At 48.3% G+C, this 26,544-nt stretch overlaps 1 long non-coding RNA gene across 2 annotated transcripts in view; it reads right to left on the bottom strand.

Moving 5' to 3' along the window:
* LOC135010371 (uncharacterized) overlaps positions 1–26,544 on the bottom strand; it is a 166,334-nt gene that overhangs the window by 40,593 nt on the left and 99,197 nt on the right. The window contains exons 1-5 of one of the 2 annotated variants that reach the window (XR_010209773.1): positions 26,407–26,509; positions 11,430–11,540; positions 6,434–6,530; positions 5,566–5,724; positions 2,255–2,348 (exon numbers count right to left, since the gene is read on the bottom strand). This is a non-coding gene — a long non-coding RNA (uncharacterized LOC135010371). Of the gene's footprint in view, positions 1–2,254; positions 2,349–5,565; positions 5,725–6,433; positions 6,531–11,429; positions 11,541–26,406; positions 26,510–26,544 lie in introns of those variants that run through there. The other variant, XR_010209774.1, reaches the window with a different exon arrangement.

Below are 26,544 nucleotides of genomic sequence, written 5' to 3'. Positions count from 1 at the left end.
AAATCAGGAAAAGCAGACACGGTAACCCCGTTTCTGGTAAGGGGGCCTTTTGTGCGTCCCAACCGGAGGACCGAGTCACGGTCCTTATAATGCAGAAATGTGGCGATGAAGGTGCGCGGAGGGGCGCCAGGAGGTAGAGGACGAGATGGTATCCGGTGTGCACGCTCCACCGTAAACTGTGCCGTGAAGGATTCAGCGCCGTACAGTTCCTTAAGCCATGACTCCAGGAAGACCTCAGGCTGGGAGCCCTCCTCCTTCTCCGGCAGGCCCACAAATCGCACATTATTTCTACGCAGCCGACCCTCCATGTCTAGTAATTTGGATTGAAGGGATGTTACTTGCTGGGTTACCGTGGAAATAGATTGTTTCATAGGATCGCACATATCCTCCAGATTCGAGACACGGGTTTCTACCTCTCCCACTCTCTCTCGTATGCGCTGGACGTCCTGCCGAAGCAGTGAGAGATCACACTGCACTTTCTCCATCTTATCTGAAAGACGCTGTTCCGATCCAGCTATTGCCTCCAGCACTTGTTGAAGAGATGGAGCTGCGGGTGTGTTAGGGGATTCAGCAGCTGTTGCAGATGGGGAGTAGGAGTGGGACGGAGAGGCCCCCTGCGAAGCGGCCTGCGAGGCCCGTTGGTTTAGTGGGTTAGGTTGTCTGGCAAATTTCTCCAGCTTCGCCGCAGCCGTGCGCTGGCCGTCCCGAACCATGACGGACAATATGTAGTAACAGACACTCCGGTATAATCTCAGGTCAAAAGCGTAGAAGGAGACTTCAGCAATGAGTGAATTTTAGGGTTGTAATAAGCAGAAACACATCCGCAGCTGGTCTCCAAAGTAGTAGGCAAATGTAAAAGAAAGTACTGGCAGCGTCCCAGAATATAGGTGAGAGCAGGAGCGATGCAGTTATTTAGTATGTAAAATAAGACAGCAACTGAAGTCAAAGTGTAATTTGATCCCAGGAGGTAGAAGTCACTCACCAGTTACATATCAGTCAGCCTTTAAGTGAGAGTGTTCCCTCTATGACTGGAAGCAGCAGTCCAGAGCAGTGGGGCCGGGAATCTCCAAAATTGAGGCCGGGGATCCGGAGGAGGTATAGGCCGCAAATCCGGAAGTATGTCTCCTCGGCCGTACAGACCCCGGGGAGAGCGGGGAAATCGCCTGCCGGTGCCCTGCAGCGTAGGGAAGAAAAGCAGGGTATTCAGGCACACCAAAGGGGCCAGGATATTACAGGAGGATGTTTAATCCAGGGAGCTCCCGGGATCTGCTTCCTACTCCTGTGCTGCCGTGGCCACCCAATCGGACTGTTTGTATTTTTATGTATTTTTTTATGTATTCTTTTATGTAGTGTTATAATGTATTAAATAATTGTTCTAGAACTTCTAGACGCACCCCTGATGAAGTCTAGTTCCTAGACGAAACGCGTTGGATTACCGTATTTTCCTGTTGATGTTATCTCCTAACATTTATGAGGATAGATATATAGATAGATATAGATAGATAGATAGATAGATATATTAGGCAAATACTACTGACTCATCACAAAATCTCCTTAACCATAAGGACTAGGAACTTGACATTTGGACAGTACCTTGCTTTCGTGATGTACACACCCACTAAGAAGGGATTTTTAAAAATTCCACCCACAAAGGGGTTAAAAGGGGTGAAATGATTATTGGGAATTTCCCCTTCACAGAGGAGTGTTAAGACAGCCCACCCAGCTGGGGCTATAAAGAATGCATGGTGCTGGTGATACCAATTTGCGGAGGAGGGAGGACACAATGCTCTGTTCCTGGACTTCCTTGCCAGTGGCAGTTGCAGAGCAGTACATTATTCAAATAAGGGAGCCACAGCAACTGCCACCCCTAAACACTGTCAAACTTTGCTGGGTGTGGCTCTATTATTTGAAAAATGGACTGCTCTCCAACTGCCACTGGCAAGGAAGTCCAGCCTTATGGTTCAAGAGCTTTTGTGATGAGTCAGTGGTATTTGCTATATATATATATATATATATATATATAAAAGGATGTAGAGGCCGGCACTCTCTCCAAAATGCAGCAAAATACCCAGGTGCCTCCAAAATGAGTCTCACGACTATGTACAGGATAGAAAGCAGTGGCACTCTTAGGCTTTAGGAATTAATGTACACAGGACACAGCGGTCTCTGCTTTAGATATCGACGTTTCGATAATTTAATATCGTCATCAGGATAAAAGACAAAGATACAATAAACACAATATATACCTACTCACCCCACCTCGTGCAGACCCTCACCGCGGACGCCTTGTCCTCTGACACCCACTTGCGTCATGCACTTCCTGTGCGCCCGGCGGCTCCTGCGGTAACCTAGCAACATAAACATCGTGACATACTGAGCAACAGGAAACAACACAATCTCTCGTAGGAGAACACTGTATCTAGTAAGGAGCTGAAAATGGAGTATGTTAAGTGGAAACATAATGACACAAAGCATAGATACTTCATTACAGTCCATACTAAACATAATAATGGACTAACTTGCGCACCAAAGACTATAATGATGTGCAGCAACAATATAACATAAAGATGGAGTACTAGCACAAATGACATTCTGAGCTCACATAAAGCCTGTGTAGGGAAATCCTGGCCAAGGGGTCAAAGGTTAGGTACATACCATCATAAAAATAACTCTGTAACATATAGACACCCAACAGGAGCATTAATCTCAGGGAGTAAAAGGTGGAAGTACATGAATCCAAATCTAGAATTACCCCAGGGCCTGGGACTCACAGATACTGGCCCAACTTTGTAACCACTCCTGGCAACAAAGTCGCCAAGAAAGGTTATGGCAGCAGATATACCCTACTTGTTGGAAAATTCAACAAACTTTAAAGGAAACAGTTCAAGGGGAGATGCTCGTTCAGTCCTTTGGGGGCAATCGTGTTTAGGCGGTGTATCCAACGTGTTTCTCTCTGAAGTAGTGCTTTAGCTCTATCACCACCTCTAAGCCGTTTGGGTTCAGAGTCAATGATTTTGTACCTCAAGGTTGCCAAGCCGTGATTCAGAAGTTTAAAGTGTCTGGCGACCGGCTGGTTAAGGCCACCTTTTCCACCCTCCAGCGCAGTACATATAGCAGACCTGTGAAGTGCCATGCGCTCTTTAAACTGCCTAGTGGTCTTCCCGACATAGAGAAGACCACAAGGACAGCGGATGATGTATACCACATAGGTACTGCTCCACGTTAACACCTGTCTAATGGCAATCCGTTCCCCCGAGTGTGGATGGGAGAATGAATTTCCATGTTCTAAATAACTGCACGTAGTGCAACCGGTACACCGATAGCACCCTGCCTTCCTGGATAGGAACATGATGGGACCACTGTCCTTTCTTCCTGAAATGTCATTCTTAACTAGCCAGTCCTTTAAGTTACGGTTCCTGGTGTAACTAGCCATTACAGCAGGTGAAAATTATAGGCAATTAGCAAGACACCCCCAATAAAGGAGTTGTTCTGCAGGTGGTGACCACAGACTACTTCTCAGCTCCTATGCTTTCTGGCTGATGTTTTGGTCACTTTTGAAAGCTGGTGGTGCTTTCACTCTAGTGGTAGCACGAGACGGAGTCTACAACCCACACAAGTGGCTCAGGTAGTGCAGCTCATCCAGGATGGCACACCAATGCGAGCTGTGGCAAGAAGGTTTGCTGTGTCTGTCAGAGTAGTGTCCAGAGCATGGAGGCGCTACCAGGAGACAGGCCAGTACATCAGGAGACGTGGAGGAGGCCGTAGGAGGGCAACAACCCAGCAGCAGGACCGCTACCTCCGCCTTTGTGCAAGGAGGAACAGGAGGAGCACTGCCAGAGCCCTGCAAAATGACCTCCAGCAAGCCACAAATGTGCATGTGTCTACTCAAACAATCAGAAACAGACTCCATGAGGGTGGTATGAGGGCTCGACGTTCACAGGTAAGGGTTGTGCTTACAGCCCAACACTGTGCAGGACATTTGGCATTTGCCAGAGAACACCAAGATTGTCAAATTCGCCACTGGCGCCCTGTGCTTTTCACAGATGACAGCAGGTTCTCACTGAGCACATGTGACAGACGTGACAGAGTCTGGAGACGCCAAGGAGAATGTTCTGCTGCCTGCAACATCCTCCAGCATGACCGGTTTGGCAGTGGGTCAGTAATGGTGTGGGGTGGCATTTCTTTGGGGGGCCACACAGCCCTCCATGTGCTCGCCAGAGGTAGCCTGACTGCCATTAGGTACCGAGATGAGATCCTCAGACCCCTTGTGAGACCATATGCTGGTGCGGTTGGCCCTGGGTTCCTCCTAATGCAAGACAATGCTAGACCTCATGTGGCTGGAGTGTGTCAGCAGTTCCTGCAAGACGAAGGCATTGATGCTATAGACTGGCCCGCCCGTTCCCCAGACCTGAATCCGATTGAGCACATCTGGGACATCATGTCTCGCTCCATCCACCAACGCCACCTTGCACCACAGACTGTCCAGGAGTTGGCGGATGCTTTAGTCCAGGTCTCATCAGGAGCATGCCCAGGCGTTGTATGGAGGTCATACAGGCATGTGGAGGCCACACACACTACTGAGCCTCATTTTGACTTGTTTTAAAGACATTACATCAAAGTTGGATCAGCCTGTAGTGTGTTTTTCCACTTTCATTTTGAGTGTGACTCCAAATCCAGACCTCCATGGGTTAATAAATGTGATTTCCATTGATAATATTTGTGTGATTTTGTTGTCAGCACATTCAACTATGTAAAGAACAAAGTATTTAATAAGAATATTTCATTCATTCAGATCTAGGATGTGTTATTTTAGTGTTCCCTTTATTTTTTTGAGCAGTGTATATATACACACTAGCTAAGTACCTGTGCTTTGCTACGGAATTTCATGTATAATCACAAAGAGATGAAAAGCTCTGGTATTTCAGCATATTTAATACTGCTTTTCCCCAGATTGATGCTGTCAAAACGCTGACACTGAGGAGAATAATCCACCACCCTCTCTGCCCTGTCCAGCCTCCGATGCTGCCCTGCTCAGTGCTTTGAAGGCTGGGACGACAGGCCAAGCTCTGACCGCTGTATGTTAGATATGATAGGCTGAGTCTACTCCAAAGGGCCCTAGGTCTCCTTAAATAGCTTTTCGCTCTCCTTATGGCTCCTCCTTACCAAAAGGTAAAGATTTTCGCACAACACTTAAGATCATTGGAAGAGCTGTCTGTACCCTTTACACAGCAGATAAGCAGCTGCCTCCTTTAATGCATTTAAGAGTTAAAATATCCATGTCTAGTTTCCTCCTATTGCTCTCTGAGAGGTTTGGCACGGTTTACTTCAAGTGACAGGTTAACCTCTGATAATTGAGACACTATCCTCTCCTGACTGGAAATAGGTTGGTTAAGTACTCACAGTGTGTGAGTATATATATATATATATATATATATATAGAGCAGATAGATGTACGGCACTCTGGACTCTATAAATTAGGTGAGCAGGAGCCCCTTCAAGCTGTCGTCAAAGTTTCAATTTATTAATTTTCCTCAGGACATGCAAACAAACATAGAATGCACTCACCTTATAACCCCCACCATTGTGCTCGATGCGCGGGCCGGGCGGGGGACCGCCTCCCGGCGGGATCCGTCGGGCGGCAATCTCCCGTCAGCTGTGGCGCGGTGAAATGACGTCATCGCGTATAGCGCGATGCACGTCTGGTGTCTTGTTGCCATGGAAATGCTGTAAACAATAACAATACCTCCGTAAGCATCCGTGTGCTCACTATTAAATGCAAATCAGTTGATGCAGACTAAAACTTATCATGGTATACTGTAATATGGGCAAGCTGTATGTAGTCCACTGGTACATATGTATAAACATAGGGATTATCTATGGCCATGTATGGCCTGCTTGCCTAATTTATAGAGTCCAGAGTGCCGTACATCTATCTGCTACAATCACGTGAAAACGCCAGTACGGGCACCGGACCAAGCTATCCCTCTCATCAGTGAGTGCCGGACCACAACATACTTATATATATATATATATATATATATATATATACACAGTGGGGCAAAAAAGTTTTGGGGCAGTCACCGATTGTGCAAGTTGACCCACTTAAAAAGATGAGAGAGGTCTGTAATTTCCATCAAAGGTACACTTCAACAGTTGAAGTGTACCTATGATGGAAATTGCAGACCTCTCTCATCTTTTTAAGTGGATCAACTTGCACAATTGGTGGCTGTCCCAAAACTTTTTTGCCCCACTGTCATATATATATATATATATATATATATATAGGATAGAAAGCAGTGGCACTCTCAGGCTTTAGGAATTAATGTACACAGGACACAGCGGTCTCTGCTTTAGATATCGACGTTACGATAATTTAATATCATCATCAGGATAAAAGACAAGGATACAATAAACACAACATATACCTACTCACCCCACCTCGTGCAGACCCTCACCGCGGACGCCGGGTCCTCTGACGACACCCACTTGCGTTGCGCACTTCCTGTGCGCCCGGCGGCTCCTGCGGTAACCTAGCAACATAAACATCGTGACATACTGAGCAACAGGAAACAACACAATCTCCCGTAGGAGAACACTGTATCTAGTAAGGAGCTGAAAACGGAGTATGTTAAGTGGAAACATAATGACACAAAGCATAGATACTTCATTACAGTCCATACTAAACATAATAATGGACTAACTTGCACACCAAAGACTATAATGATGTGCGGCAACAATATAACATAAAGATGGAGTACTAACACAAATGACATTCTGAGCTCACATAAAGCCTGTGTAGGGAAATCCCGGCCAAGGGGTCAAAGGTTTCCACTAAACATACTCCGTTTTCAGCTCCTTACTAGATACCTAGTATCTAGTAACCCAGATATATCATGTTATATCTGCCTCCCCTGCAGTGCACATGGTTTTGCTCAACTGCTAAAAAATTTCCTGCTGCGATCAACTTGGAATTACCCCCCATGTGCACTGCAGGGGAGGCAGATATAACATGTGCAGAAAGAGATAGATTTGGGTGGGGTGTGTTCAATCTGCAATCTAATTTGCATTGTAAAAATAAAGCAGCCAGTATTTACCCTGCACAGAACAATATAACCCACCCAAATCTAACTCTCTCTGCACATGTTATATCTGCCTCCCCTGCAGTGCACATGGTTTTGCCCAACTGATAACAAAGTTCCTGCTGCGATCAACTCAGAATTACCCCCATTGTGCGAATGTAATAAGCATTTAGTGCATCCGGAAAGTATTCACAACGCTTCACTTTTTCCACATTTTGTTATGTTACAGCCTTAGTCCAAAATGGAATAAATTCATTTTTTTCCCTCAAAATTCTACACACAATACCCCATAATGACACCATGAAAAACATTTTTTTAAGATTTTTGCAAATGTATTAAAAATAGAAAACTAAGGGCCTAGTTCAGATCTGATCGCCGTGCTGCATTTTTTGCTGCCCTGCGATCAGTAAGTCTCCGCCTACAGGGGGAGGGTAAAATCGCTGTGCAAGCGTGCGTTCCTATGAGTTGCAGAACTGCACAAAAATCAGTTTGTGCAGTCTCTGCGCAGCCCAGGTTTACTTATCCAGTGTGATTGAATCCTGTTGATTGGGGCAGGAACTGACGTCAGACACCCTCGCTGAAAATGCGTGAGCCCGTCTGCATTTTTCCGGACGCTCCCTGAAAACGGTCAGTTGCCATCCACAAACGGCCTCTTCCTGTCAATCATCTTGCGAACGCCCATGTGAATGGATCCTTCGCACCATCCCGTCGCTGACCGCCAATGCCCATTGCAGCCGTCTGACGCACCTGCGCATTGCGGTGCATATGCATGCGCAGTTCGTATTAGCCCCTAACAAATCACATGTATATAAGTATTCACAGACATTGCTCAATACTTTGTTGATGCACCTTTGGCAGCAATTAAAGCCTCAAGTATGTTTGAATATGACGCCAAAGCCTCAAGTCTGTTTGAATATGATGCCACTATCTTTGGGCAATTTCGCCCATTCCTATTTGCAGCACCTCTCAAGGTCCATCAGGTTGGATCGGAAGTGTTGGTGCACAGCCATTTTCAGATCTCTCCAGAGATGTTCAATCGGATTCAAGTCTGGGCTCTGGCTGGGCCACTCAGGGACATTCACAGAGTTGTCCTGAAACCACTCCTTTGATATCTTGGCTGTGTGCTTAGGGTCATTGCCCTGCTGAAAGATGAACTGTCGCCCCAGTCTGAGGTCAAGAGCGCTCTGGAGCAGGTTTTCATCCAGGATGTCTCTATACATTGCTGCATTCATCTTTCTCTCTATCCTGACTAGTCTCCCAGTTGCTGCCGCTGAAAAACATCCCCACAGCATGATGCTGCCACCACCATGCTTCACTGTAGGGATGGTACTGGCCTGGTGATGAGCTATGCCTGGTTTCCTCCAAACATGACGCTTGGCATTCACGCCAAAGAGTTCAACCTTTGTCTCATCAAACCAGAGAATTTTGTTTCTCATGGTCTGAGAGTACCCCCTTATTTATTTTGCATCATTTCTTTGGTTTACAAAGCTTTTTTAGAATCATTTATTTCAATCTTTGACGTGAAATCTTGTGAGGGTGCCATAATCACATGATAAAAATATCCTGTTTGTCAGTTTTCCAGGTTAAATAGGTGATAAAATGACAAGACATTTTTTAACTTACTTAACTTAAAAGCTAAGAACAGAAAGATGATTTTATAGTGTATGTTAAATTAACATGTAAAATTTTGAAATAATTTGTTATAATATTAGATGTCCACTATCTATCTATCTATCTATCTATCTATCTATCTATCTATCTATCTATCTATCTATCTATCTATCTATCTACACACACACACACACACACACACACACACACACACACACACACACACACACACACACACACACACACAGTGCATCCAGAAAGTATTCACAGCGCTTCACTTTTTCCACATTTTGTTATGTTACAGCCTTATTCCAAAATGGAATAAATAATTTTTTCCCCTCAAAATTCTACATGCAATACCTCATAATGGGGGTAATTCAGAGTTGATCGCAGCAGCAAATTTGTTAGCAGTTGGGCAAAACCATGGGGGTCATTCCGACCCGATCGCTCGCTGCAGTTTGTCGCAGAGGCAACCGCCTAGCGATTGCCTCTGAGACAGAAGCGGTCGCTAGGCGGTCGCTAAGCCGCCGTTTAGGGGGGAGCGGTCCGGCCAACGCACACGTGGCTGGACCATTGGGGGGGTGGGCCGCGGCAACTGCGTGACATCAACTCTGAATGACCCCCATGTGCACTGCAGGTGGGGCAGATATAACATTTGCAGAGAGAGTTAGATTTGGGTGGGTTATTTTGTTTCTGTGCAGGGTAAATACTGGCTGCTTTATTTTTACACTGCAATTTAGATTTCAGTTTGAACACACTACACCCATATCTAACTCTCTCTGCACATGCTATATCTGCCCCACCTGCAGTGCACATGGTTTTGCCCAACTGCTAACAAATTTGCTGCTGCGATCAACTCTGAATTACCCCCAATTACAATGTGAAAATTTTTTTTTTGAGATTTTTGCCCCCCCTCACATGTCTGAGTAACTGATCGTGGATATGCTAAATCTCTGAATTACCCCCTCAATGCGTTGGGACTTCTGTGCCTGTACCACTTCTATGGATGGACAGATAACCTCATACATTTTTTATGTCTTCTACATGTGTTTTTTAACCATTTGTTTGTCACTGCGGATAATAAATTCTGTTTTTAACCTCGTAATTTTTCCTTTGATACGGCTTTATAAATAGTGGGATTGGCACGTCCCCAAAGAAGGTTGTTTACAGTTGTGTTAAAGAAGCTTTGCAGTGTAAAAATGGTACACACTATGGGGCTAATTCAGACCTGATCGCTGCTGTGCGTTTTCGCACAGCAGCGATCATGTCTGAACAGCGCATGCACCGGCGCCGCAGTGCGCTGGCGCAAGCCAGATAGCCAACGGCTCTCTTAGCCCTGTGATCGCCTCTGCCTGATTGACAGGCAGAGGCGGTCGCTGGGTGGGCCGGTGGCGATTGGCCGCCATTTAGGGGGCACGGCCCGGGCAACGCAGGCGTGCCCGGACCGATGGGGGGGCGGGCCGCAGCAGCTGCGTGACGTCACACGTAATATGTATAAGTAGTATAAGTATAATATGTATAAGGATAATATGTATAAATAGTTGCACTGTTTGTTGATTGCTATGTTATAGAGCTATGCCCGATTCTCACTATGCGACAGGGGCTAGGTCGGCATCGCAAGCACATAATGAGTGTGCTTGCGATACTGACTATGTGCGATTTTGGCTAAGTGTCAAATTTGACTATCTCTTCTATAGAGATAGTCAAAATTGACTTGCCTGCACAGTCTGTCTATGCTTGCGATGCCGACCGCGCGGGACCGCGCATCAGCATCGAATCAGGATCGCAAGGTGACTTTCACCTTGTGATCTGCACTAACTTTTGTTACGATTTTGACTATAAAGTCAAAATCGTAAGAAAAAATCTCCCCGTGTGTACACGCCAATAGTCAAAATCTCTCCGTGTGTACACACCATAATTCAGACCTGATCGCAGCAGCAGATTTGTTAGCAGTTGGGCAAAACCATGTGCACTGCATGTGGGGCAGATATAACATTTGCAAAGAGAATTAGATTTGGGTGGGTTATGTTGTTTCCGTGCAGGGTAAATACTGTCTGTTTTATTTTTACACTGCAATTTAGATTTCAGTTTGAACACACCCCACCCAAATCTAAAGGGCCCTACACACTGGCCGACATGACTGCACGATATGAACGATCTCGTTCATTAATGAACGAGATAACGTTCATATCGTGCAGTGTGGAGGCTCCAGTGATGAACGATGCGCGACCCCGCGCTCGTTCATCGCTGGTCCCCCGTCGGCTGTACATGCAGGCCAATATGGACGATCTTGTCCATATTTGCCTGCACTTCAATGCAGCCAGGTGACGGGGGGAGTGAAGAAACTTCACTCCCCCCGTCACTGCCCCCCCACCGCCGGGTCGCCCGTCGGCCGTATCCGCCGTCGGGCAGATCGGCGGCGGATCGGCCAGTGTGTAGGGCCTATAACTCTCTCTGCACATGTTATATCTGCCCCCCCCCCCCTGCAGTGCACATGGTTTTGCTCACTTGCTAACAAACTTGCTGCTGCGAACAGGTCTGATTTAGGCCCTTAGTTTTATTATAGACACTAGTAGGCGTTTTTTTTCTTTATTGCTGCACTTTTGACTGTTAAGCGATTTCTAACACATATCACGATATATAAGCAGCCACTCCTTAGTTGAGAAGTGTCACTGATTGTTATTGAACTACACCAATACATACAAGATACCTAAGGATTTTTTGGTGTTATCCCTATACCTATTTCTAAGTTCTGAACTCCTCCTTGGACAAGTTGGGGTAAATCCTGGGATGTACTTCTCCCCCTGTAGATTCAAGCATCCTATAAAAGCTCTTCACAGATGCATTCTTCTAAGTTAAAAAAAAGTGATGTTTAGCATTTTGAGGATAAGCAGGAGCTTATTTTATTTATACTTTTTGTATTTTCAGTATGCACTTTAATTATGCACTTTATGAAAGTTTGTACACGACGGCAGTATGCTGCTTTTATAGAAATGTTTTGCACAATAATGTTCACACATTTGCAAATACCGATATACGTTCTGATACCAGCATTTTACACGGAGCATAATTTATATATGTGCAGACAATTAGTGTATTTTTTTTTTTATCATGTCATGATAATATGTATAAGTAGTTGCAGTGTTTGTTGATTGCTATGTTATAGAGCCGGCCACGTTTGCAGGATGTAACGGCGCTTTGTCACTTCTGGTCACATGATGTCAGCCTGACCAGAAGCGGCAAGGTTGGAGACCGGGCAGCGTGAATGGCGGCACCTGAGGCGTTCTTCTGAAAGGTATTTATTCACTGTGTGTACACAATTGTTGTATTGTTATCCTGATAACATGGATTTGACCCGAAATGTCGATTAAGAAGGCACCTATTTCACTTGTTTGAAAGTCTCCAAGTCAGGAGTCACAGCAGCACATCATCATCAAAAAAGTGAACACACCACCAGAATCCATCTCAACCTCCTAAGGCTACCATCATTAAGCGTAACATTGAGGCCATCTACACCGTTTTCTTATCCTCTGAGCTTGAATCACTTCTCTCTGTCTCTTTCTCCTGTCTTGAACAAGCTACTTCCCTATAAAATGACTCCCTTACCTCTGCTCTTGACTCTGTTGCTCCAACAACCACTGTTCACCCTCGCAGATCAACACCTCAGCCCTGGCATTCTAAAGTCACCAGATATCTGAAAAAATGTTCACGTACTGCTGAGAGACAGTGGCGGAAATCACGCTCTAACGCAGATTTCCTCCATTTCAAGTTTATGCTCTCATCCTACAGAGCTGCCCTTTCCCTCTCTAAACAGTCATACTTCAAGAACCTCATCCCCTCCCAGTCTTCAAACCCCTGGCTTCTCTTTGTCACTGTCAACTCCTTCCTCTGCCTACCCCCACCTTGACTCTCTTCTTTAATCTGTACCCTTGACTTTTCCACCTACTTCACATTCAGAATACACTAGGATATCACAACACAACAGACTCTCAACAACCCGTCCCCTCCTTTCCCTGACCACTAATCCCGATCAGTCTTAACAACCCTGAATTGTTTTTCCCCTGTATCTGAAGATGAAGTAATGGCCCTCATCCTGTCCTCCCCAACCCCACTTCTCCACTAGACCCTATCCCCTCCAGCCTCTCTCCTTCTGCCTGTTCCCATCTTGCCCACCTCAATCTCTCCATTTCCTCAGGCACTGTCCCCACTGCCCTTGCCTCTCCTACTCTTAAAAAAACTACCCTTGATCCTAACACTCTCTCCAACTCCCTTCTCGCTCTCTTCTCCTTGCGCATATAGCCTACAACCGCCTAACAACCTTTCTTTACTCCCACTCTCTTCTTGACCCATTTCAGTCTGGCTTCCATCCTCTCCACTCACCTAATACTGCTCTCATGAAAGTCTGCAATGACCTCCATGCTGCCAAATCCAATGGACACTACTCTCTACATATGGGCCCTCATTCCGAGTTGTTCGCTCGCTAGCTGCTTTTAGCAGCATTGCACGCGCTAAGCCGCCGCCCTCTGGGAGTGTATCTTAGCTTAGCAGAATTGCGAACGAAAGATTAGCAGAATTGCGAATAGAAATTTCTTAGCAGTTTCTGAGTAGCTCGAGACTTACTCCTACATTGCGATCAGTTCAGTCAGTTTCGTTCCTGGTTTGACGTCACAAACACACCCAGCGTTCGCCCAGACACTCCCCCATTTCTTCAGACACTCCCGCGTTTTTCGCGCACTCCCAGAAAACGGCCAGTTTCCGCCCAGAAACACCCACTTCCTGTCAATCACACTACGATCACCAGAACGATGAAAAAATAAGAATTTACTTACCGATAATTCTATTTCTCGGAGTCCGTAGTGGATGCTGGGGTTCCTGAAAGGACCATGGGGAATAGCGGCTCCGCAGGAGACAGGGCACAAAAAGTAAAGCTTTAGGATCAGGTGGTGTGCACTGGCTCCTCCCCCTATGACCCTCCTCCAAGCCTCAGTTAGGCACTGTGCCCGGACGAGCGTACACAATAAGGAAGGATTTATGAATCCCGGGTAAGACTCATACCAGCCACACCAATCACACTGTACAACCTGTGATCTGAACCCAGTTAACAGTATGATAACAGCGGAGCCTCTGAAAAGATGGCTCACAACAATAATAACCCGATTTTTGTAACTATGTACAAGTAATGCAGATAATCCGCACTTGGGATGGGCGCCCAGCATCCACTACGGACTCCGAGAAATAGAATTATCGGTAAGTAAATTCTTATTTTCTCTATCGTCCTAGTGGATGCTGGGGTTCCTGAAAGGACCATGGGGATTATACCAAAGCTCCCAAACGGGCGGGAGAGTGCGGATGACTCTGCAGCACCGAATGAGAGAACTCCAGGTCCTCCTTAGCCAGGGTATCAAATTTGTAGGATTTTACAAACGTGTTTGCCCCTGACTAAATAGCCGCTCGGCAAAGTTGTAAAGCCGAGACCCCTCGGGCAGCCGCCCAAGATGAGCCCACCTTCCTTGTGGAATGGGCATTTACATATTTTGGCTGTGGCAGGCCTGCCACAGAATGTGCAAGCTGAATTGTATTACACATCCAACTAGCAAAAGTCTGCTTAAAAGCAAGAGCACCCAGTTTGTTGGGTGCATACAGGATAACAGCAAGTCAGTTTTCCTGACTCCAGCCGTCCTGGAACCTATATTTTCAGGGCCCTGACCACATCTAGCAACTTGGAGTCCTCCAAGTCCCTAGTAGGCGCAAGACACCACAATAAGCTGGTTCAGGTGAAACACTGACACCACCTTAGGGAGAGAACTGGGGACGAGTCCGCAGCTCTGCCCTGTCCGAATGGACAAACAGATATGGGCTTTTTTGAGAAAAAAGAACCACCAATTTGACACTCGCCTGGTCCAGGCCAGGTCCAAGAGCATGTTCACTTTTCATGTGAGATGCTTCAAATCCACAGATTTGACTGGTTTTAAACCAATGTGTTTTGAGGAATCCCAGAACTACGTTGAGATCCCACAGTGCCACTGGAGGCACAAAAGGGGGTTGTATATGCAATACTCCCTTGACAAACTTCTGGACTTCAGGAACTGAAGCCACTTCTTTCTGGAAGAAAAATCAACAGGGCCGAAATTTGAACCTTAATGGACCCCAATTTGAGGCCCATAGACACTCCTGTTTGCAAGAAATGCAGGAATCGACCGAGTTGAAATTTCTTCGTGGGGCCTTCCTGGCCTCACACCACGCAACATATTTTCGCCACATGTGGTGATAATGTTGTGCGGTCACCTCCTTTCTGGCTTTGACCAGGGTAGGAATGACCTCTTCCTGAATGCCTTTTCCCTTAGGATCCGGCGTTCCACCGCCATGCCGTCAAACGCAGCTGCGGTAAGTCTTGGAACAGACATGGTACTTGCTGAAACAAGTCCCTTCTTAGCGGCAGAGGCCATAAGTCCTCTGTGAGCATCTCTTGAAGTTCCGGGTACCAAGTCCTTCTTGGCCAATCCGGAGCCATGAGTATAGTTCTTACTCCTCTACGTCTTATAATTCTCAGTACCTTAGGTATGAAAAGCAGAGGATGGAACACATACACCGACTGGTACACCCACGGTGTTACCAGAACGTCCACAGCTATTGCCTGAGGGTCTCTTAACCTGGCGCAATACCTGTCCCGTTTTTTGTTCAGACGGGACGCCATCATGTCCACCTTTGGTAATTCCCAACGGTTTACAATCATGTGGAAAACTTCCCCATGAAGTTCCCACTCTGCCGGGTGGAGGTCGTGCCTACTGAGGAAGTCTGCTTCCCAGTTTCCATTCCCGGAATGAAACACTGCTGACAGTGCTATCACATGATTTTCCGCCCAGCGAAAAGTCCTTGCAGTTTTTTCCACTGCCCTCCTGCTTCTTGTGCCGCCCTGTCTATTTACGTGGGCGACTGCCGTGATGTTTTATCCCACTGGATCAATACCGGCTGACCTTGAAGCAGAGGTCTTGCTAAGCTTAGAGCATTATAAATTTACCCTTAGCTATATTTATGTGGAGAAAAATCTCCAGACTTGATCACACTCCCTGGAAATTTTTTCCTTGTGTGACTGCTCCCCAGCCTCTCGGGCTGGCCTCCGTGGTCACCAACATCCAAAACTGAATGCCGAATCTGCGGCCCTCTAGAAGATGAGCACTCTGTACCACCACAGGAGAGACACCCTTGTCCTTGGATATAGGGTTATCCGCTGATGCATCTGAAGATGCGATCCGGACCATTTGTCCAGCAGATCCCACTGAAAAGTTCTTGCATGAAATCTGCCGACTGGAATTGCTTCGAAGGAAGTCACCATTTTTTTTACCATGGCCCTTGTGCAATGATGCACTGATTTTAGGAGGTTCCTGACTAGCTCGGATAACTCCCTGGCTTTCTCTTCCGGGAGAAACACCTTTTTCTGAACTGTGTCCAGAATCATCCCTAAGCACAGGAGACTTGTTGTCGGGATCAGCTGCGATTTTGGAATCTTTAGAATCCACCCCTGCTGTTGTAACAGTATCCGAGATAGTGCTACTCCGACCTCCAACTGTTCCCTGGACTTTGCCCTTATCAGGAGATCGTCCAAGTAAGGGATAATTAAGACGCCTTTTCTTCGAAGAAGAACCATCATTTCGGCCATTACCTTGGTAAAGACCCGGGGTGCCGTAGACAATCCAAACGGCAGCGTCTGAAACTGATAGTGACAGTTCTGTACCACGAACCTGAGGTACCCTTAGTGATAAGGGCAAATTTGGGACATGGAGGTAAGCATCCCTGATGTCTCGGGACACCAGATAGTCCCCTTCTTCCCGGTTCGTTATCACTGCTCTGAGTGACTCCATCTTGATTTGAACCTTTGTAAGTGTTCAAATTTTTTTAGATTTAGAATAGGTCTCACCTAGCCTTCTGGCTTCAGTACCACAATATAGTGTGGAATAATACCCCTTTTCTTGTTGTAGGAGGGGTAATTTAATTATCACCTGCTGGGAATACAGCTCGTGAATTTTTTCCCATACTGCCTCCTTGTCGGAGGGAGACCTTGGTAAAGCAGCCTTCAGGAGCCTGCGTAGGGGAAACGTCTCGACATTCCAAACTGTACCCCTGGGATACTACTTGTAGGATCCAGGGGTCCTGTACGGTCTCAGCGTCATGCTGAGAGCTTGTCAGAAGGGTTGGAACGCTTCTGTTCCTGGGAATGGGCTGCCTGCTGCAGTCTTCTTCCCTTTCCTCTATCCCTGGGCAGATATGACTCTTATAGGGACGAAAGGACTGAAGCTGAAAAGACGGTGTCTTTTTCTGCAGAGATGTGACTTAGGGTAAAAACGGTGGATTTTCCAGCAGTTGCCGTGGCCACCAAGTCCGATGGACCGACCCCAAATAACTCCTCTTCCTTTATACGGCAATACACCTTTGTGCCGTTTGGAATCTGCATCACCTGACCACTGTCGTGTCCATAAACATCTTCTGGCAGATATGGACATCGCACTTACTCTTGATGCCAGAGTGCAAATATCCCTCTGTGCATCTCGCATATATAGAAATACATCCTTTAAATGCTCTATAGTCAATAAAATACTGTCCCTGTCAAGGGTATCAATATTTTTAGTCAGGGAATCCGACCAAGCCACCCCAGCTCTGCACATCCAGGCTGAGGCGATCGCTGGTCGCAGTATAACACCAGTATGTGTGTATATACTTTTTATGATATTTTTCCAGCCTCCTGTCAGCTGGCTCCTTGAGGACGGCCCTATCTATAGACGGTACCGCCACTTGTTCTGATAAGCGTGTGAGCGCCTTATCCACCCTAAGGGGTGTTTCCCAACGCGCCCTAACTTCTGGCGGGAAAGGGTATACCGCCCATATTTTCTATCGGGGGGAACCCACGCATCATCACACACTTCATTTAATTGATCTGATTCAGGAAAAACTACGGTAGTTTTTTCACATCCCACATAATACCCTCTTTTGTGGTACTTGTAGTATCAGAAATATGTAACACCTCCTTCATTGCCCTTAACGTGTGGCCCTAATAAGGAATACGTTTGTTTATTCACCGTCGACACTGGATTCAGTGTCCCTGTCTGTGTCTGTGTCGACCGACTAAAGTAAACGGGCGTTTTAAAACCCCTGACGGTGTTTTTGAGACGTCTGGACCGGTACTAATTGTTTGTCGGCCGTCTCATGTCGTCAACCGACCTTGGCGCGTGTTGACATTATCACGTAATTCCCTAAATAAGCCATCCATTCCGGTGTCGACTCCCTAGAGAGTGACATCACCATTACAGGCAATTGCTCCGCCTCCTCACCAACATCGTCCTCATACATGTCGACACATACGTACCGACACACAGCACACACACAGGGAATGCTCTGATAGAGGACAGGACCTACTAGCCCTTTGGAGAGACAGAGGGAGAGTTTGCCAGCACACACCAAAAAACGCTATAATTATATAGGGACAACCTTATATAAGTGTTTTCCCTTATAGCATCTTTTTTATATATTTCTAACGCCAAATTAGTGCCCCCCCTCTCTGTTTTAACCCTGTTTCTGTAGTGCAGTGCAGGGGAGAGCCTGGGAGCCTTCCCTCCAGCCTTTCTGTGAGGGAAAATGGCGCTGTGTGCTGAGGAGATAGGCCCCGCCCCTTTTTCGGCGGCCTCGTCTCCCGCTCTTAACGGATTCTGGCAGGGGTTAAATATCTCCATATAGCCCCCGGAGGCTATATGTGAGGTATTTTTAGCCAAAAAAGGTTTTCATTTGCCTCCCAGGGCGCCCCCCTCCCAGCGCCCTGCACCCTCAGTGACTGCCGTGTGAAGTGTGCTGAGAGGAAAATGGCGCACAGCTGCAGTGCTGTGCGCTACCTTAAGAAGACTGAGGAGTCTTCTGCCGCCGATTCTGGACCTCTTCTCGTTTCAGCATCTGCAAGGGGGCCGGCGGCGAGGCTCCGGTGACCATCCAGGCTGTACCTGTGATCGTCCCTCTGGAGCTAATGTCCAGTAGCCAAGAAGCCAATCCATCCTGCACGCAGGTGAGTTCACTTCTTCTCCCCTAAGTCCCTCGTTGCAGTGATCCTGTTGCCAGCAGGACTCACTGTAAAATAAAAAACCTAAGCTAAACTTTTCTAAGCAGCTCTTTAGGAGAGCCACCTAGATTGCACCCTTCTCGGCCGGGCACAAAAATCTAACTGAGGCTTGGAGGAGGGTCATAGGGGGAGGAGCCAGTGCACACCACCTGATCCTAAAGCTTTACTTTTTGTGCCCTGTCTCCTGCGGAGCCGCTATTCCCCATGGTCCTTTCAGGAACCCCAGCATCCACTAGGACGATAGAGAAATCCTCGTTAGGCCGTGAGTAAAATACCTAACTTTTGTGTAAAATAACTAAGCGCATGCGCTCTGCGAACCTTGCGCATGCGCAGTAAGCGACTAATCGCAATATAGCGAAAATCGGCAACGAGCGAACAACTCGGAATGACCCCCATGGTCCTTGACCCCTCTGCTGGTTTTGACACTGTGGACCACCCTCTCCTCCTGCAAATCCTTCACTCCATTGATCTACGTGATATTGCCCTCTCCTGGCTGACCTTCCTACCTCTCTGACTGTTTCTTCTCTTTCTCCTCTCATGACTCCACCTCCCACACACTTCCACTAACAGTAGGTGTCCCCCAATGTTCTGTTCTTGGACATCTCATTTTCTCTCTCTATACGTCCTCCTTAGGTGAGCTAATTTGCTGTTTCGATTTAGAAGGGCAGCCAGGAGTAGGCAACTATGCCTTGCGGTTGTGTAATAAAGTATAAATCAGAATCAGGTCCTCTGTCTACACTATGAAGGCTACTTGATGTTCTTGTATAGACCATGCCACATAATCACAATCATAAACTTACTAATCAATACTCAAATATAAGAACAGGCAATAGTGCATTACCCTTATTACAATAAAATAAAAACATCCATGCATAGATGTGGTGAAACGTGGAAACACTTATTTGTAGACATAAGTACTACACCAGAAAATATCTCAGATCCTCCACAACGTTAGTTAGCGTGAGTCAGTAGCGGATCTTGCCACGGGCAAGCAGGACTTTTGGCCGGGGCGCCGTCTTCCGGAGGGAGCAGGGCGCCATCCGGAGGGCGCCACACCAGGACAAGATCGGCTGCTGCTGTGCCCCCCGCTGCCCGCTGCCCCCCGCTGCCGCTGTGAAGGGAAACTAGACGCGTACGCATCTAGTTTCCCTTCGTGGAGAGGTCCTTTACTGTGCGGTGCGCAATGACGTCATTGCGCACCGCACAGCAAAGGTCCTCTTCACGAAGGGAACTAGACACTACGCGTCTAGTTTCCCTTCGTGGAGAGGACCTTTGCTGTGCGGTGCGCGATGACGTCATCGCGCACCGCACATCATTTCAGTCAGTACAGGGGGCGTAAATGACCACGCCCCCTGTACGAAGCCACGCCCCTATTGTCGCCCGGGGCGCACAGCGCCCAAGAAGCGGCCCTGGCGTGAGTTTAGATATCCTTACATTTAGTAATAATTTCTGAGGTTTCACTATCAAACTCTCTTCTTTAATAGCGCCAGTTTTTGGTAAAATAACATTATGGATAAACTGTTTGTGAAAGAGAGCGAGTATTCCGTTACATATGGGTCTATGAGGCCTATTTATCATTTAAAGCAAAACAGCCCCTGCGTTACTTATGATTTCTTATCGCTGCATATTATGATGCTAACAAATATTTTTTTGTCCTTATTTACTATAATTGTTAAACGACTGTCACAGCAAATACCTTTGATAAATGGGGCCAATACTGAAAACCCTAGAAATCATGCAAAAAGAGCAGATTCCGCATGATTTTCAGGACAAAGGTGCTTGACAAATAGTCCCCGGCCCTTAGCTATTTGATGTGCTCTGGGCTGCAACCAATCTATAGCAATGTTGACATGAAGGTTAATTTAATTACAACATGTAAATTGTGAAGAAAAGACTTTTAGCTGGGTCATACATAGTTGACAAACTGGTGAAAAAAATTATGAAAAACAAAGGAATCTATGTACTAAGCATTGGAGAGAGATAAAGTGGACAGAGATAAAGTACCAACCAGCCAAGCAGCTCTTGTCATTTTTCAAACACAGCCTGTAACATGGCATTTAGGAGCTGGTTGGCTGGTGCTTTATCTCTCTCCAGGGCTTAGCAGTACATAGACCCCTAAATCATACTTGCCTACTCTCCCGGAAGCTGCGGGAAGCTCCTGGTTTTTTTGGGTAGGCCCCCGCACCCCCGGAAGAGTAGGCAGGTCTCCCGCATCCTGCTCGCACCCTGGTGATGTGGGTAGGATGAAGAGATAAACTCCTGTATACGCGAGTCCGTGGGGTGGGGAAGGGGTTAAAATGACGCAGATTGCCTCATTTTAGCCCCGCCCCTTCCCGCGGACCCACGAATAGCGGCGCTTCCCGATGTGGGGGCGGGGCTTAATTATGCCTCCCCCCCTTCCCCCCCCCCCCCCCCCCCCGAAGTCTCCTGCAGTGTATCCTGAGGAGATATTTAAAGTCGGCAAGTGTGCCCTATATCAGATTTAATAGGTTCCAATTCACATCAGATTTTTACCTCAAGAAGAACGCCTCATTATTTTCTATTATTTCTATGCGACGGTAAGGGTTTATTAATGCCCTATATAGGAAAATACAGCAAAATTACACATTACATGTGTGATAAAAATATGATTACTTATAATATAATAGCCCAGATCTGTGACTTTGTGCCTCATTTGCTAACACTGGGTGGAGTCACAACACTGGGCGGAGTTAGTCAAATGAGTCACAGATCTGGGCAAATCTATAGGAGACTAGGAGCAGAAGCAGATGGTATGGGCATGGCACAGGCAGGGGTGCATACCTCCCAGCTTTCTTCAGGCAGAAGGAGGGACACACGCGTGGCGAAAAGGGGGCATGGCCAACAAAGTGGGGGCATGGCGATCGCGAGCCACGCCTCCGTTTTCGTCAGTGAGGGGGCATGCCCAGCGCTCTGTGAGCTGCTGGCATGCCCCCAGGGGCGGATTATGAGTCCGGGGGACCCAGGGCACTTGAGACAGGGGGCCCTATCTCATTGCTATGCCTGCTGTGGGTTTGGGGGCGTGGCCTAATCGCGGCTGCGTGGCCACGTCCCCTTATGCAAATTCCGGGGATTGTGTTTTTTTTAAATGGGATTTTGGCCCCTCAGCTAGGGGTAAATCCAGAGGGGGTGGTCGCTCCCCCCTACACACCTGCACAGGCAGAAGAAAGCAGGGAGGCTGCTGCCTCCCTGCAACACCACAGACCTGCCAACACGCAGCAGCGTGTGCTGACTGTAGCACAATGCTACTGCTGTTGCTGGCAGGACGGGGGAGCTTCAGAGCTGGGACAGAGCTACTCCAGCCGGGGGGCCCCCTGTGGGGCCCGCAGTACATACCCCCTGGCCCCCCCCCCCCCTTAATCCAGCTCTGCTGCCGGAACCCCCCCTTAATCTGTACCCCCTGATGCCCCCTCTCCCTCTCCCTCCACTAAACAGACGCTGGGGTAAATTTACTAAGATGGGAGTTCTATTTAAGATGGGATGTTGCACATAGCAACCAATCAGATTCCACTTCTCATTTATCTAGCACCTTCTAGAAGATAATACCTGAATTCTGATTGGTTGCTATGGGCAACATCCCATCTTAAATAGAACTACCATCTTAGTAAATTTACCCCGCTGTGTTTAGTGGAGACAGCGCTGCAGAAGTCCTCGCTGCTTGCAGGCTCCAACCCCCTCCTCCCTCCAGCCGCAGCATCTCCTGGGGGCTAACCAGTCACTCCCAGTTTCCCCTTACCACAGTGCCCGGCAGCCGTGAGGTCTGCGCCGCGTGCATGCTATGACCCCCTCCTCCCTCCAGCTGCAGCATCTCCTGGGGGCTAACCAGTCACTCCCAGTCTCCCCTTACCACAGTGCCCGGCAGCCGCGCGAGGTCCGCGGTGTGTGACTGAGGAGGGGGGGAGGGATGCGGACGGGCAGAGGAAGCAGAACTCCAGCCTGAGAGAGTCAGCCATGCCAAGTCTCCACCAGCAGCGGATCCCAACAGGTTGGAGTGGAACAACAGCAGCCAGCAGCAGTGACTCCGGTAAGACACATCTGTCTGTCACCACTGTTTTGTCCCTAATACCAATCTCTCCCGTGCCCTGTGTTCTGTCATGTCCCTGTCACCCCTGGCCTTGCCCTGACACCCTTATCCTGGCCCTTTCATCGTTATCCTGGCCCTTTCACCCTTATCCTGGCCCTGTCACCCTTATCCTGGCCCTGTTACCCCTATCCTGTCCCTGTCACCCCTGTGCTTGCCCTGTCAACCCTATCCTGGCCCTGTAATTTCTGTCCTGGCCCCGTCGCCCCTGTCCTGGCCCCGTCACCCCTGTCCTTGCCCCATCACCCCTGTCCTGGCCCCGTCACCCCTGTTCTGGCCCCGTCACCCCTGTTCTGACCCTGTCACCCCTGTCCTGGCCCCGTCACCCCTGTTCTTAGACTGTCACCCCTGTCCTGGCCCTGTTACTGCATACCCTCCAACTACCTTTTTGGCAGGTACAGTACCCGCAGCGTCTTTAGACCCCTCCCCAATGCACCACACCTCTGCACCTTCCCTTCCACCACATGCGACACTCCACCCCTCCCCCACACGCTGTGCCTCCAGACCCCCTACACCACCCACGGTTCCCACTCCCCCGCCCCTCCACCACCCACAGCACCTCCAGACCCCCTCCACCATCCACCCCCATATATGTCTCCCCCCACACCTGCCCCCCCTCCACCCGCAGCATCTGCAGACACCCTTCTCCATCCGCGGTCCCCCCCCTCCCCCACCCATGGCACCCTCGCACCTGCCCCTCCACCACCTGCAGCGCCTCCGGACCCCTTCCCCATCCACCGCACCACCTGCACCTGCCCCTCCCCCACCCGTGGCACCTCCGGACCCCCTACCCCACCCCCGGCAACCCCGCCCCTTCCCATCCCACAGCACCTCCGGAACCCTTCACCCATCCGCAACACCCTGCCCCTCCCCCACCAGTGGCACCCCTGCCCCTCCTCCACCTGCAGTGCCTCCGGACCCCTCCCCCATCTGTAGCCCTCACTCCTCTGCCCCTCCCCCATCCGCAGCACCTCCCAACCCTTCCCTATCCACCCCCCCCCCCGCGCATCCGCCCCCCCTCCACCCGCAGCATCTAGAGACGCCCTCCCCCATCCACAGTCCCCCCTGCACCTGCTACATTCTGTACATTGTGCCCTGCAGGTGCTGTTCACGTCGTCGCAAGGGGTTGCGCCTCATTCACCATTGCACGCCCTTTCATTGTGCAATATTTAACCACTAACGAAGGAAGGCAGGTAATACTCCATATAATACAAATATTGAAGCCCAGAAAGGCATGCAAGGGTTAAGGGGGTGTAGCCCCTTGCGACGGTGTGAAGAGCGCCCATAGGGCGCGATGAAGCACCTAGTACTTATAATAATTATGTAGTGACCACAAAGGCAGAGGGACCTGCTCGCAAGAGCTTACATTCTAATCTATCTAAACTGATCTCATAAAGCACAGGTTCTCAATCTCATGGGGTCATTCAGATCTTATCGCTGCTGTGCGGTTTCGTACAGCGGGCAATCAGATCCGAACTGTGCCTGCGTCTGAGCCACACTGCGCCGTTGCGTCGCACAGCTACAACGGCATCGGTGCCCTGTGACGGGATGGTGCGAAGGATCCATGTGCATGGCCGTTCACAAGGAGATTGACAGGAAGAGGCCGTTTGTGGGTGGCAACTGACCGTTTTCAGGGAGTGTCCGGAAAAACGCAAGCGTGCTGAAGCGTTTTCAGGGAGGGTGTGTGATGTCAGCTGCGGTCCCAATCAGCCTGTTCTCATCGCACTGGAAAAGTAAGTCCTGGGCTACGCAGACACTGCACAAAATCAGTTTGTGCAGCTCTACTACATATGCGATCGCACACAGAAAGACCACGACCCCTGTAGGCAGCAACTAACTGATCGCAGAGCAGCAAAAAACGCAGCCCAGCGATATACCTCCCAACATGACCCTCTCCAGGAGGAACAGAATGCTCTGCTTCTGGACTTTTTTCTTAATTTATTATTGCCTATGTTGAACAGGTTAATGCAGGCATGTCCAAACTGCGGCCCTCCAGCTGTTGTGAAACTACACATCCCAGCATGACCTGACACAGTTTTGCTGTCAGAGAATGCTAATGCTGTGTCAGGGCATGTTGGGATGTGTAGTTTCTCAACAGCTGGAGGGCCGCAGTTTGGACATGCCTGGGTTAATGGATAAGAAAGGTGTTTGAGCACAGGTGATGGCAATCATAAATTAAGAGGGAAGTCTAGGAGCAGAGCATTATGTCCCTCCTGGAGAGGGTCATGTTGGGAGGTATGAAGCGATCAGATCTGAAATTACCCCCTCAGCATACCTCCCAACATGACCCCATCCAGGAGGGACAGAATGCTCTGCCCCTGGACTTCCCTCTTAATGTATGATTGCCGGCACCTGTGTTGAAACACCTTACTTATCCATTAACCTTTCAACACAGGTACCGGCGATCATAAATTAGGAGAAAAGTCCAGAAACAGAACATTTTGTCCCTCCTGGAGAGGGTCATGTTGGCAGGTATGCTCTCAGTCCTTAGGACCCCACACAGTGCACCTTTTGCAGGACTGCTCACAGAATCAAAAGTTAAATAATTAACCACACCTACGGACCACTGGCGTTTCTATAATGGGTGCAGTGTGTGCGGTGCACACGGGCCCCTGAGTCCAGAGGGGCCCCTCACCGCACCCATTTGTAAAATACTTACCCCTCCGAAGTCCAGCGCCGGCATCCGTAGCGCCGCTAGAACACAGTAAAAATGGCCTAGCGGCCATTTTCACGGCGTTCTGCGCATGCGCAGTAGAGAGATCTCAGGAAAAATGGCCACCGCACCATTTTCCCGGAGATCTGCGCATGCGCAGTAGAGTCTGAGCCCTCTAGTGCTCAGACTCTACGGCGCTCCAGGCAGAGAGGAGGGAGCCCGATGGAGGAGGCTGAACACGGGCCTCCTCCTCTCTTAAAACGCCCCTGCTACGGACCTTTAAAAATGTGTCCATGAGTAATAAATGCACCTGTGCACCTGCTGGGTTACATGGAAAACACTGGCTGTTTGGGGCCCTGAGGACCGAGTTTGAGAACCTATGTCATAAATGTATTGTGTATCATAAATATGCAGAGCGGGTGCAAGAAACACCATGCTGTGTAGTTTTCACCTTATTATAGTTTTAATATATCTGCAGCAGCCACATGCATGCAATGCAAGGAGATATGACACACAATGCATAATCAGATTTTTATTCAAATACATGTATATATTATAATATAGACATTATGTTCTGTCATTAAACTGATATTATTTTGATGAAACGCAGTTCCATGTATAACTGCAGCAGTGACAAATGCAGCCGAAGACGCGGAAAATGCGGCACTGCCCGCGCTACACGGGCGCCATGTTTAGTTGGGGCACCGCCAGAGAGCAGAGAGGCTCTCCCGCCTGTCACTCCCCTTCTATTGCTACTTCTTATTTGTGCCACGAAACGTACACACTTGTGTAACGTCTGTGTGAGTAACCAGCCATTTTGTAGTGTTTGTGTATGCATGTATATGACAAGCCAGATAACACTAACTGCATTTATATAGGCGCTTGGGAAATTTGTTCACGTGAATCAGAGGTAGTCCTTAACCCCTTCCTATAAGCGAGCCGTACGTCATTCTGGCAGCAAAAGCGTTACAAAGGTTGCTACGTAATTGTTTGCCCACATCCA

This window comes from Pseudophryne corroboree, chromosome 2 (genome assembly GCF_028390025.1).
Source record: "Pseudophryne corroboree isolate aPseCor3 chromosome 2, aPseCor3.hap2, whole genome shotgun sequence".
In the NCBI taxonomy this organism is placed as follows: domain Eukaryota; kingdom Metazoa; phylum Chordata; class Amphibia; order Anura; family Myobatrachidae; genus Pseudophryne; species Pseudophryne corroboree.
The sequence above is the reverse complement of the archived record's forward strand: the minus strand, read 5'-3'. Positions and strand labels throughout refer to the sequence as shown.